We start from the raw sequence: 13024 nt of genomic DNA, 5'->3' as shown, positions 1-13024 counted from the left end.
AAAAGATAGTAAACTTAAAATCTCTATTAAAGATGAAAAACAGTGCAATAATTATACCCAGATTCCAGACAGGTGAAATAAACAACTGCAAGAATCTTTGCAGTTCACAAAAAGCAGAGTTTACCAAAATGCTTCAGTAAGGTAAATGAAATACTGATGCTCAAACCAGTGAGGGATAAAGGACAGAAAAATAAATGTTGATATAGATATTCTAAATGAAATACTAACACAATTTTAGCAAATCTTGATATTATCTATAATTTAAATAATCACTTCAATCTTAATAGTTATGTTAATAATTATATAAATATTATGTTATAAATTATAATTACACAATTGTGATTACCTAGTTATTAAGCTAATGATGTACTATCTCATTACTAAAATACTGAATCATTCATCACTAAAATAAAAATCACACAAAAGTTTTGTTAGATATTAAACTTTTGACAAATCATGAAATTAATATATTATTAAACTTACTAATAAAAGAATAAAAGGACTTTTCTTGAATATTACCATAGCATTTATCTAAATTGAAGAACTTTTAACATTTATAATAGAATAAATGTAAGGAATCATTTGCAGCTGTGGTGGGAGAAAACTTTCCTGACCAAGCTGCAATTCAATACAGCTTTCTCCTCAAGCACAATTCCTATAAAACTTCCTTAGGCTCTTGTTTCTGTAGGGAAATTCTTGGTGAAACTTCTTCCCTTGATTTAACTTGATTAGCCTCAAATTCACTGTTATATCTTCCTTGCTTATTTATAGCCAATGCAAAGCACAAGCTATGTGGGATATGTGCCTCTTTAATATCAGAGCTACATTCAGAGCCACTGGGGATTTGTTATATATACTTGATGCATATTCATTCTCTATTAAGTAAAAGTTAAACTCTTCATTTTTAAAAATTTCCTTGACACATAGATGTCTCATTTGGTGCTAACATAACATCTGAACTATGAAAGCACTTGTTGCCACAATTCAAGCACTAATAAATCAGAAGTGCACATAAGTAATCCTGTCCTTCCACTATTATTTGAAATAATATAGTGATAGGAAAATAGCAAAGGCATAATCATTGGCATCAAAAGGTCAATTGAATGTTCATTAATAGATCAAATTATGGAAAGTTTTTATAAAAATATAATTAAATATTAATTAAAATAATTAGGATCAGAAAATTAACAGTGAATAAACCAGTATTGAGAACAATTATTTCTAATGTTACTAATTCAAAAACAGAAGATTATTTTGAAAGGGGGATTAATTAGAATAATAACAAGCTGTCATTAAACATCTGGGAGTTAACCTTCTATGATATAAGAAATTTTCATTTAATAATTAGGAAACAGGCTGCACAGAAAGAAAGAATATATCAATATTTAAAAAGATAGTTAATGTTTAAGATCAGCATATATTAATATGTGCAAATATTGTCCAACTATTATATGGAAAAGGACATAAATTCATGTTTTTAAAATATCATGTAACAAATAATATAAGTAGTCTAATTATAAGAAAATTACATTATTTTTTATATAAAGAGAATAGACTCTCCTAAGTCTGACATATAGAGAAGATAATTCAAAAGAAATTGTTGAAAGGGCTGTTGAAAGAGAAAATGCTAATCTGTAAAATTAAAAGACTTCATAAATAAAACATGGTCACAATTATTGGGAAAAATATTATTTAGGAGACTATGTTCCCCCTAATATTCCAACATGAAAAATCTATGGGAAACTAACCAATTGTCAAGTAATTAGAGTATGATAAATTTTCAAAAGAACTGTCAACTATCAAAACAATTTGGAAAATTCTAACTAATAATTAGAAAAAATATTAATTAAAATAACTCTGAAAACTCATTTTATAACTATCATATTATCAAAGATAGCCAAGGAATGGAAAAATATTCTATTGCAACATGGAAATATTAAAGAAAATAAGAATATTTTAAAAATGATTCAGTTAAGAAATCAGATCTAAAAGAATATAAGAAATGTCTCAGTCAGTTAGTTAACATTACTTAGCTGCTTAATATGTACAAGGTACTGTACAAAACCGTTGGAATACAAAAAGAGATAAAAGATTTGTTGGTCTCAAGGAATTTATGATCTAATGGGTGAATCAAAAGCAAACTAATAAGTGCAAACAAAATATATACAAAATATATAAGAAATAATTAATTGGGAAATAATTCATGTAAAAGACAGGATTTTGATTGAGACTTGAAATTAGGGAAGGCAATATGAAGAGTGAAAGCATTTTTGGAATGGGACATACCTATAGAAATTACCCAGAGTCAAGTGATGGCATGTCATGTAAATAGAAAAATATGCAGGCAAGTGTCATTGTATTTAAGAATATGTTGAGGGGATTAATATATAAGTGTAGAGTTAGGAAGGGGTTAGGTTATAAAGGACTCTAAAAATGTCAACAACAACAATAATGATGGAGAAAACAATGATGGGAAAATGATGACAACAAAAACAATGAAGAAAAATAACCATGAGAAAGGTGAAGAAAACAACAACAATGAAACAATAATGAAGAAAAAGCAACAAAAATAACAAAGAGAAACAATGAAGAAAACATCAAAAACAAAGAAAACAATAACAAGGATAATAAAAAACAAAAATAATGATAAAGAAAACAAAAGTGAAGAAAACAACTAAAAAACAAAAATAGTCAAGGAAACAAAAACAACTACAATAAGAGTGATAATGAAGAATACAACAATGATGAAGAAAAAACAAACAATGGCAAAGAAAGCAGCAACATAAAAAACAACAGGGAAGAAAAACAAAATGAAGAAAAACATTAAGAAAAACAACAGTGAAAAAATGAAGAAAACAATGACAATAATAACAATGACAAAAACAACATAGAAACTAACAATTAAGAAAACAAAGATAATGAAGAAAACAACAAAAGAAATAATGAAAAAACAATGAAAACAAGAAAGAAAACAACAAAAACAGTCAAGAAAATATGTGTTAAGAAAGCAACAAAATAAACAATGACAAAGAAACCACAATGAAACAAACAACAAAGAAAACAATGTAAATGAAAACAATAACAAAAAGTAGCATCAAAAGCAACAGTGAAGAAAGGAACAACAAAGAAAGCAACAGTGAAAAAAAACAATAAAATAAATAACGACAGAAAATAGCAAAGAATTCACAACAGTGAAGAAAACTGTTAAGGAACAAATCAAGAAAACAACAACAAAGAAAACCACAATGAAGAAAACCACAGGATGAAGCAAACAACAAAAACAAGAGTGAATAAAAAACAATGACAAAATGAAGAAAACAACAAAAACTATAAAGAAAACAACAGTGAAGAAAATCAATAAGAATATAATATCAAAGAAAATATCAAGGTAGAAAACCACAAAGAAGCAAATGACAACAATGAAGAAAACAAAAACAACAATGAAGTAAAGACAAAAATACAATGACAATGAAAAACAATAAGAACAAAGAAAACAATAACAATGATAAAGTAACAATGAAGAAAATAATGAAAACAACAATAATGAGGAAAAACTATAAAGATAAAAACAACAATTCCAACAACAACAAAGACAATGAATAAATATTATAAAAACAATAGGGGAAAATAGAAATCTAAAAAATCAGCCATCACCTCTCGAAAGAAACCCCTAATTTAAAAATCACAGGACAATTATATACAATTTCTGGAACTCCAAATTCAAGGATAAAATACTGCAATCTTACAGAAAATTTAAATAAAATCAAATGTTATAAAACCACATCCAGGATTATTTAGGTCCTAGCAGCTTCTACTTTAATGGATGGGAAGCTCCTGTAAAAATAAATTATAATGGTGAATTTCATCCAGAAATTAACTTTTTATTTGGAATTGTTTATGTTTTTTGATTTCTCTTACCAATTCATTCATACACCTCATAACTCAGCCATGCATCCCTAAGTGATCCCTGTGTTTTTCAAACACCCTTTTCGGGGTGGGGGAGATGTAAAATTATTATTATTTTAAATTGCAAGGTTTAAATTCCTTAAGAGAGAAAGTTTAGGTTAAGAAACATGCTACTTCTCCAAATCCAGAAACTGAACTGTTTGGAGAAGACACCATGGAATCCTCCACAAACAACAAGCTGCATGAGAAGATCAAGAATGAACTTTGGGTGTGGTTGATTGAACATTTATTTGTATGTATACTTTCATGCCAAAGGGGACTGCCCCTAACTGGCTTTTTGTCAATGTATCTAGCAATAATTGGTTTGGTTCTCTTTTCTTCTTATCCTCAAATTGTTGTAATGTCAAAGTTGGTATGTTTACAAGACCCAGCAGAGAGACTAGTCTTCCTCGGGCCTCAGGGTGGAAATTTAAAATGGATATTTGAACCCTAGACTTCAATCCCCAGACGTCCTTTGTATTTCCCAGAGTTCCCTATAATCTTAATTGAGTTTCCACCTGGGTGAGATCACAATGAGTATTTAACTGGTGGTAACGCCTACCTCTCCCTTTTCTATACTCTTGCTCTCTCTGCTCAGCCATTTGCAAGATGTAGTAAGTAAGCTTTGAATGGGCTAATCAGCCCTAGGTGGTTTTCTTATTTATATTTTCTTTATTCCTTGATTTCTAATAATCCTTAATAAACCTTTTAAAATATAATATTTTATTGCTAGAGACTAATTTAATTACTATAGAACTTGATGAATTAGGGAGAGGAAAGACTAGAAACAGTAAACCAATTGGGAGACTTTAGCAATAATCTAGGCTAAATGCAATGGAAGACCCAAAATAGGGTGGTAGTCGTGGTGATTACTTGAATGAAGAGAAAGGAATAGATTGAGAAGGGTTTTATCAAAATAGAGGTTTTTGGCTGGGCAACTGTCCAACTGAAGTTAGTTTAGGTAAGCCTAGGGGCATTTTAATGCAGTTAAAAATAAAACCCTCTATCTTCCTGCAAAAGTTAAAACAAAACAACAAAAAGTGTTTTGAGTTTTATGTAAATATGTTCATCTGGAATCAACCTATCAAATCATTTACCTGACCCCTAGATTATTTCTCTTTACACTTATTCTCATTATTTTACTAAACCTGCTTCTGATTTAGACTATCCCTTATCCCTATGGCTATTCACCACTTCCTATTTTCAGTCATTGATGAAGTCTTTTCACATATAATTTCATTCACCCAGGGATCAAGGAAACCTTTTGCTTATACATGGTCCTGGAGATTTTGACCTATTAGCAGAGAGACAGTTTTTCCAGGACTGGCCCATGGGGAAAGTATAAGTTTCTGAGATTGTTCTGCTTATTTTGGTCAATGACTACTCTCCATGACATCATGGGAATAGAGAGGGTCAAAACTGAGAAAAACTTTGAGTATAAACTGATTCAATCATTAAAATGTACAGATGTAGAAACTGAGGTACTAGGAAGATCAGGGATAGACTCATGGTTATATGTAGATGCACTATTGGAGTTATGAATAGAAGTGAAATATTTTTATACTTAAAACAGGCATTTGCCATCATCCCATCCTCCACTCTTGCTGAAGGATCACCTGCCCTTGGCATTACCTCAGGATTCAGTGCCATGTTCTAGTGGGAAATCAATATTTATAATTTTAAAAGCACTTATATGACAATCCAGTCTTGCCATAAATACTATTTGGACCAAGTTCCCTGTAGTTAAGAGGATGAATGAATCTGGGCCTCTGAAACTTAAAGAAATTAACTAAAGGTATGAGATAAAAATAAGATGCATTGTAATTATGACAAGGCCAAGATGTTGCAATTTACAGGGAAACTGAATTTAACAAAGAACTAAGAGTAGCTGTAAAATGACTAAATAAAAAAGAACCTAATATGAACCCTCAGATGAACTTGTGGTACAATTTAGTAGCTTCAAAAACTGAATCCAGGCTCTAAATTTTAATTAATCATTTTCACGTCATTGTAAACATGTCTGGCCTCTGAGAGTATCTATGAGTATTTATAAGTATTCACAATTGACCTAAATTGCTTTCCAGTTTTAGGAATCTCTTTACTCTGGCTTAACAAATTAAGTCAGAAACAAGATAATGAAGCAAATACTATAGTGGACTTCAGGTAAAAAGAAAGGAATCTGCATCCCAAATCTATCAGTTAATTTGTGAAATTTCTTGGACCTCTTGCTTACTCTCTCAGACTCTCTTTTCCTACTCTGAAAAAGCAAAGATTGGAAGAGTAAGGAGTACTATCTACTGATTAGATTAAAAGCACATTGTAAACCTTAAATTTTTACTTTAATAAATTTGAATTATAATCATCTAAAAGTTTAAATTTCATTTCGGGGACATGTCAGAATTTTTATTCTTAGGACAACATTAGACCAACATAAAATAAATCTATCTTATTACAAAGTCCAAGCATTTAGGTTTGGCTTAATTTTCTTCCCAAGCTGCTAATGTTTCATATTTTCTCAGGATCCTTCATTTTATGACATAAATATATCTAAGCAAAAGGAAATGACCCCAGATGTGTCATTAAGTATATAATTTCCCATGACCCAATAGCATAGCAAATCCCTTTCCTGCTGCAAATGCTTAAGACTTCAGGGAGCTTAGATTCAAGATAAGACATAAATATATTTCTTGCTTTCCCTGATTCTCCTCTAGGAAATATATATTTATATCTATATCAGTATCTATCTACTGTGAAAGAGGAATTGGGAAAGCATGCAAAAGCCAGAAGCAGTGGCTAAGTGGTGACCTGTCAATCAAACTAAGGTTCCATTTGGGATGTTATCAGGAAAAAGTTGAAGGCAAAAGTCAACTGCTGGCTGAACTCTGAACCTGACTTCTACTGGTTGTCATATACCAGGGAAGGAGGAGCTGATTTATCTCTTGGACTTGGATAATCTCTCTGACTTGCTCTGTTGAAAATAGTGACTGAAAGCCAGACCTATCAATCATTCCTCTCAATTTGAACTCTATCCCAATATCCTCCAACCTGTAGCATAGGGAAATCCCCAACTCTCTTTCCTCCATTCTCTATCTTTTCCAGTCTTCCCCAATTAAACCCCTTACTTAGAAGACAAAAAAGTGTTTTCATTTGAGACACCACAAACTTATCCTGGGTGATTTAACAGGAAGAAGTAAACAAGAGGGAGGAAACTGAAGAGACTAAAGAGGGAGGAAATGGGAGGAAGGGAGGTATAAAGGAAGGAGGGGAAGACAGAAGAAAATAAGATAACTGCCTGATCTGTTAGTTATCATTTACCCATGGAATATACCCCCAACATTATTATCTGTTACACTATCTATTTATCAACTTATGATCACAATAAGAACATTTCTGTAAACAAAAAGGAAAAAAAAACCAAAATGAATATCTGAAGGACAAGATCTACCCATTTCTATTGATTTCAATCCTCCATAGTATAATAAAATTTTGTTATAAGCAGTATGATTTAATCTAACTTAAAAGATACATGGCAATTCCTATTACTACTTAAGCATTTCACAACCAGAACTCCAATGTGAAAGAGATGTTATTATAATTCTTAGTGTGGACTTCTTTCTTTCCTGTCTTACATCATAGATGTCATATTTTAATCAGTCTGTAAGAGTTTTCTTTATGCAGCATTCCTAAAGATTTCAGTATCCTGAGATAAATGTCTGGGTTTTATTCAATTATGGTTAAAGTGGGTTTGGTAGTCAGTCTTATTATACTTTACACCCTCTACTCAAGTTAATGCTTCCCACATACAGTGTGTTATTCTCTGATCCAGATATTCCTATTGTTCTTTTAATGAGACATGCCATCTCCTAATTCCTGACATTTTCATCCAGTGTTCTTTACATGTGGAATTCTGTAACTCACTCTCCCTCCCTACTTCCTTCAAGTCCATCTAAATTTTCTCCTCTATAGAAAGTCTTTCTTGAGTCTCTTAATTTTCTAGTCCCTTCCTTCTGTTTATTATTTCAATTTTTTTTTCATTTTTAGATTGGAACTAAAGTTCTCTATTCAAAACCAATATGTGACCTCTACCTTCCCTCTGCCTCAAGTTTTGCTGCCATGTTCTACCTGCAAGCAAGTGTTGATGTATAATCTCTGTCAGAAGCAGCATCTGCTGTAATTGACAGCTCTTTTGTTGGCTCTGCCTTTCCATATCTTAGGATACCTGACAGAACCTCAGACATTAGCAACCTATTTTAAAGGAGAGATGTTGGGATTGTGCCAATTCTTGGGCTACAAAAGGACTTTCTCATTCTTCCATGGTTATATCTGACAATGTTCAATTTGAAGATATTTTATTAGGTTTGGTTTGATTTTTTTTCAGTTTGGCCAGCAACAACTATAGATAAAAGTGTTAAGAAATGACTAAATCTCATGGATTTCTGGACTGCCAGGGATGAGTTTGTAAGGATAGTAATGTGGATTTTCATGGATAGTAGCCAAAAGTTTAAAAAGGAAATTGCTATAGGAACAGCCAAATTGTGAAACCAGAAGTTTTGATGTTATTTCCTCTCCCTACTTATGAATCTAAGACTATGCGAAGAACTCTGCTCTGTCTATTTTTAGCTAATTGAATCAAGAACTCAAAGCACCCCTGGACCTACTTCTAAGTATGAGAGTTCAAAAGTCACTTACTAGAATAAGCTCATATTTCCAAAGGTCACTGCACTCCCACCCCCACCACTCTCCCCTCTAACAGTGATAGGCAAATTAAAATGTACAATTGGTTTCTGTGAAGAGAATTAGTGACAGGAAGTAATGTAAGAAAAGGAGCATAAAAGAAGAGACCAACATGATCTAGGAACCATTCTTTTCCTGGAATTTGGATAGATTGGCTGAGATTCCTGCTTTGAATTTGGAGGAGGCTATGTTGGTGGAACTCTGGCTGGACTTTTGGCTGAAGATTACTGGGAAATTGGACTTGGGGAAGTCCCTGGACTGAGTGGACTTCATCAGAGAAGCACTGGTAGGCTCATTAGGAATCTGTCTCTATCTACATTTTTCACTTTCACCCTTTCCACCCCTTTGTAAATAAAAGCTGTTAAAAGTCATTTTGACTTATATTTTAAAATCAGCAACTAAAATATTGTTTTATGACTCTCATATTTAGTAAAAAAAACACCTAAATTTAAATCAAACAAACAACATTCTTTACATTACATTACATTACAAACAGATATCGATATTCTTGGGGAAAAGATTTTTTTTATTTTAACCATGAAAACAGATTTAATGAATTAGGAGAGAGAAGTTGGAAAATGGACCTTCTCACTTTGTCTTTGCTTTTGCTTTAGTACATGGTAATAATTTTAATTAATTAAATTACTTGGTGTTATTCTAGAGAGAAAATCAAGATTTATAATTGAATGGAATAAAAGGCTCATGAGACTAGCAAAATATATATTATCATTGAAATATCATTTCACTACATTTACATGTAAGGTTAAAAGGCTTTGAGAGGGAAATATAGAAGTTAGGAAGACAGGAGACAAACCAATGTTTACATATGTGTAATTACTTAAACTGGTAAAATGAATTATAGTTTTATCAGGTGGCCCATCTAGATAAAAGCAAGAACTATATGTTATAATTTCCATCACATATAACTTAATAGCATATGAAATCCTACAGAAGGAATGTGGGAAGGAGAAAATGGGAAGTGGAAAATACTTGATAAGTAAACAATGTGTTTTCTATTATAAGTTTTCATTAATATGGCATTTTAATCAGAAGTATGGAGAGAGAGCTACAGAAGAGAACCCCTAAATTAAGGGGTTAGGACCATATTGGCAAAGATGTGGCATGTGTGCCCTAGCTTGAGGGGATTTCTCTGTTCCCCCTCTCCAGGGTGCCCAAGGACAGTTTTCACATGCCCCACCCCTCCTTGCAGAAAACCAGTGTAAGAATTTCTTCCCTCTACTCTCTGGAGTAATGTGGAGAGCTCACAGGCAGCCTGAATGTGCAGTTTTGGCACATGATCTCTAAAAGGTTTACCAATACTGGGATAGGGGAAAAGAAAAATGAAATATAGAAGGTAGATATATAAAGTATAAGCAGAAGGATGAACTAAAAATCTCTCTCTCACACACATCCATATTTACTTTATTAATCTAAGTTCTTTACTTTCTTTTGAAATAATAGATCAATAGGAATAAAATGTTATTTAGCACAAAAAATTATAACAGGCAATGTAAAGTTAAGACAAATGATTTATTGTTAGGGAAGATCTAGATATATTCAGAGTTCAAGTCATTAAGTTTTAACAAACTACACTCTAAATAAGGGTAGAGGGAGATGGATAGGATAACTTTCAGATTTCTAGTGATTCCTAGTGATTTCTGAGTCATTATCTATTTGTCATGGAAAGATATTGGGAAATTAAAGAAACAAATTTTGTGGGAGTCAAATTTTTTGAAAAAGATAAAAAGCAGAATCTAAAAACTACAACCAATGAGTCTAAAAATCTTTTCCTCAAAAAATTCTGGAACACATCATTGTGATTCCTTGCCAAGTCTTAGAAAGAAAACAAAAAATCAAAATTCAGCAGAGCTTCATTAAGGTTAGCAGGTCATGCTAGATAAACAGAATATGCTTTCTTAATGATATGATTAGATAAAAAGAAACCAATATGGATGTGGTCTGCCTATATTTTGGCAATTAATTTTACATTTCTCTCATGCTATGAGTGTTCATAAAGTATGGAAATATGGGATGTTTCATAGAATCATTAGATTGATGCAAAACTGATGGAATATCTGGTTCCAAACAGTAGACTTAATGGCAAAAGTTAAATTGGAAGAAAGTCTATTACCATTTGGATAACTCCTCTGTTTGAAATTTAAAGTAGTTTCAATTATGGCTCTATCTCACTTTTCCAGATTTAATTCATATGACTGCCTCTTATAAACTTTCTGATCTATTCAAGTGGACCTTGTTGCTATTCCTCTAGAGCAGTGGTTCTCAACTTTTCTAATGCTGTTACCCCACAATACAGTTCCTCATGTTGCAGAGACCCCAAACCAAAAAATTATTTTGGTGGCTACTTCAAAACTGTAAGTTTGCTACAGTTATGATTCAGAATGTAAATACCTGATATGCATTATGTATTCTCATTGCTACAAATTGAGAGGTTGAGAACCTCTGCTCTAGAAGATATTCTATCTTTTCTTTCTGTGTCATTTATGAGTTATCAACCATTCCTACAATACATGTATGAAATAAGATTCTGTCTTCTGCAAAAGATATTTCCTAACATCTCAATTGCTAGTGGCACTAACCTCTTGAAATCATTTCATATTCATTTTCAATATTTTATTGTATATATATTTTAACTTATACAATGTTTACTTGCATGTTGTGTCCTCATAGAATGCAAGTTCTTTGAAGACAGGAATCTTTATATTTTTATAATCCTTTCACCTAACAGAATGCATTGCTGATAACAGGTACTTAAATAAAAGTTTGCATATTGAATGGCATAGAAAATACAGTGGAAGTTATTTTATAGGCCATTATAGGAATGGATGAATAGCATAAGGAAAGTTGGGAGAGAATAGAATAAAAACAGAATGGAAAGTAAATCTAGTCCTATTTGGTTGTAAAATAGAAAATATATGAAATGGAGCAGTATGAAATAATCTGAAAATTTTATTTAGAGATAGACTATGGAAATCTTTGTAAGTCAGGATCATCAGGGCATAATTGATTCTATTGTCAATGTGGAGCCACTGAAGGTCTCTGAGGATAAAAGTGATCAAAGAGGTAAATAATAAAGACTACTTCCTGACTTTAGGCTCAGTTATCTATCTACTATGCCACCTAATTCCCTATAATTTTTGAGAAGATCATAATGTTTAAGAAATCAAGTCAAATTATTCTTTCATTATCCAAGAATATTGTTTTTGTGACTATTATGACTAGGATTCATTGATATTTGAGAAGTCTCTGCCAATTTACTTCACATGGTTTTCAATTCCTTGTGATGATTTTGTTCTAAGGAACCCTAAATTTACCTTTGTCTCTTGGAAACTTGGCTTATGGGGAAGTCCTAGATGGACCTTTGTCATAGACTGTACAATAAACTTCAAAGTACCCAAAGGTCTCAGTTTGGATAGAATTACTAGTATAATCGAATCTCAAGTACCTCCTTATTTTAGAAGTTTCTGACATTCAAAGGACATAAATAGGCAGTTTTCAGATAAAGAAATCAAAACTATCAATAAGCACATGAAAAAGTGTTCTAAATTTCTTATAATTAGAGAAATGCAAATCAGAACAACTCTGAGATTGTACCCCACACCTAGTAGATTAAATGATATGACAGTAAAGGAAATTAATAAATATTGGAGGGGTTGTGGCAACATTGGAATTCTAATGCACTGCTGGTGGAGTTGTTAATTGATCCAACCATTCTGGAAGGCAACTTGGAACCATGCCCAAAGGGCTTTAAAATAACACTTGCCCTTTAATCCATCTGTACCACTGCTGGGTTTGTACCCCACAGAGAATAAGGAAAATTCTTCTGGAAAATGAACTGGAGTAATTCTATTTCCAAGAAAGAACTCCAGGAATTGATGCAGAGGGAAAGAAGCAGAAGCAGGAGAATATTGTATGCAGAGACTGATACACTGTAACACAATTGAATGTAATGGACTTGTCGACTAGCAGCAATGCAATGATCCAGGACAATTCTGAGGGACTTATGAGAAAAAACACAATCAATATCCAATGAAAGAACTATGGGAGAAGAAATGCAGAAGAAAAAACATATGATTGATCACATGGTTTGATGGGGATATGATTGGGGATATTCATTTTAAATGATCACACTATATTTGAATAATGATATGTGTAAACCCCAGTGGAATTGCTCATTGGCTCCTGCAGGTCTGAGGGAAGAGGAGAAGGAAAAAAAAAACATGAATTATATAACCACGGAAAAACATCCTAACAACTAATTAAATAAATACATTTATTTTTTTAAAGAAATGCTTAAAAATCCTGTATTTCATTAAATATCCATTTT

Source organism: Monodelphis domestica, chromosome 6, assembly GCF_027887165.1.
Source record: "Monodelphis domestica isolate mMonDom1 chromosome 6, mMonDom1.pri, whole genome shotgun sequence".
Classification (NCBI taxonomy): Eukaryota; Metazoa; Chordata; class Mammalia; order Didelphimorphia; family Didelphidae; genus Monodelphis; species Monodelphis domestica.
This window is presented reverse-complemented; position numbering follows the sequence as displayed.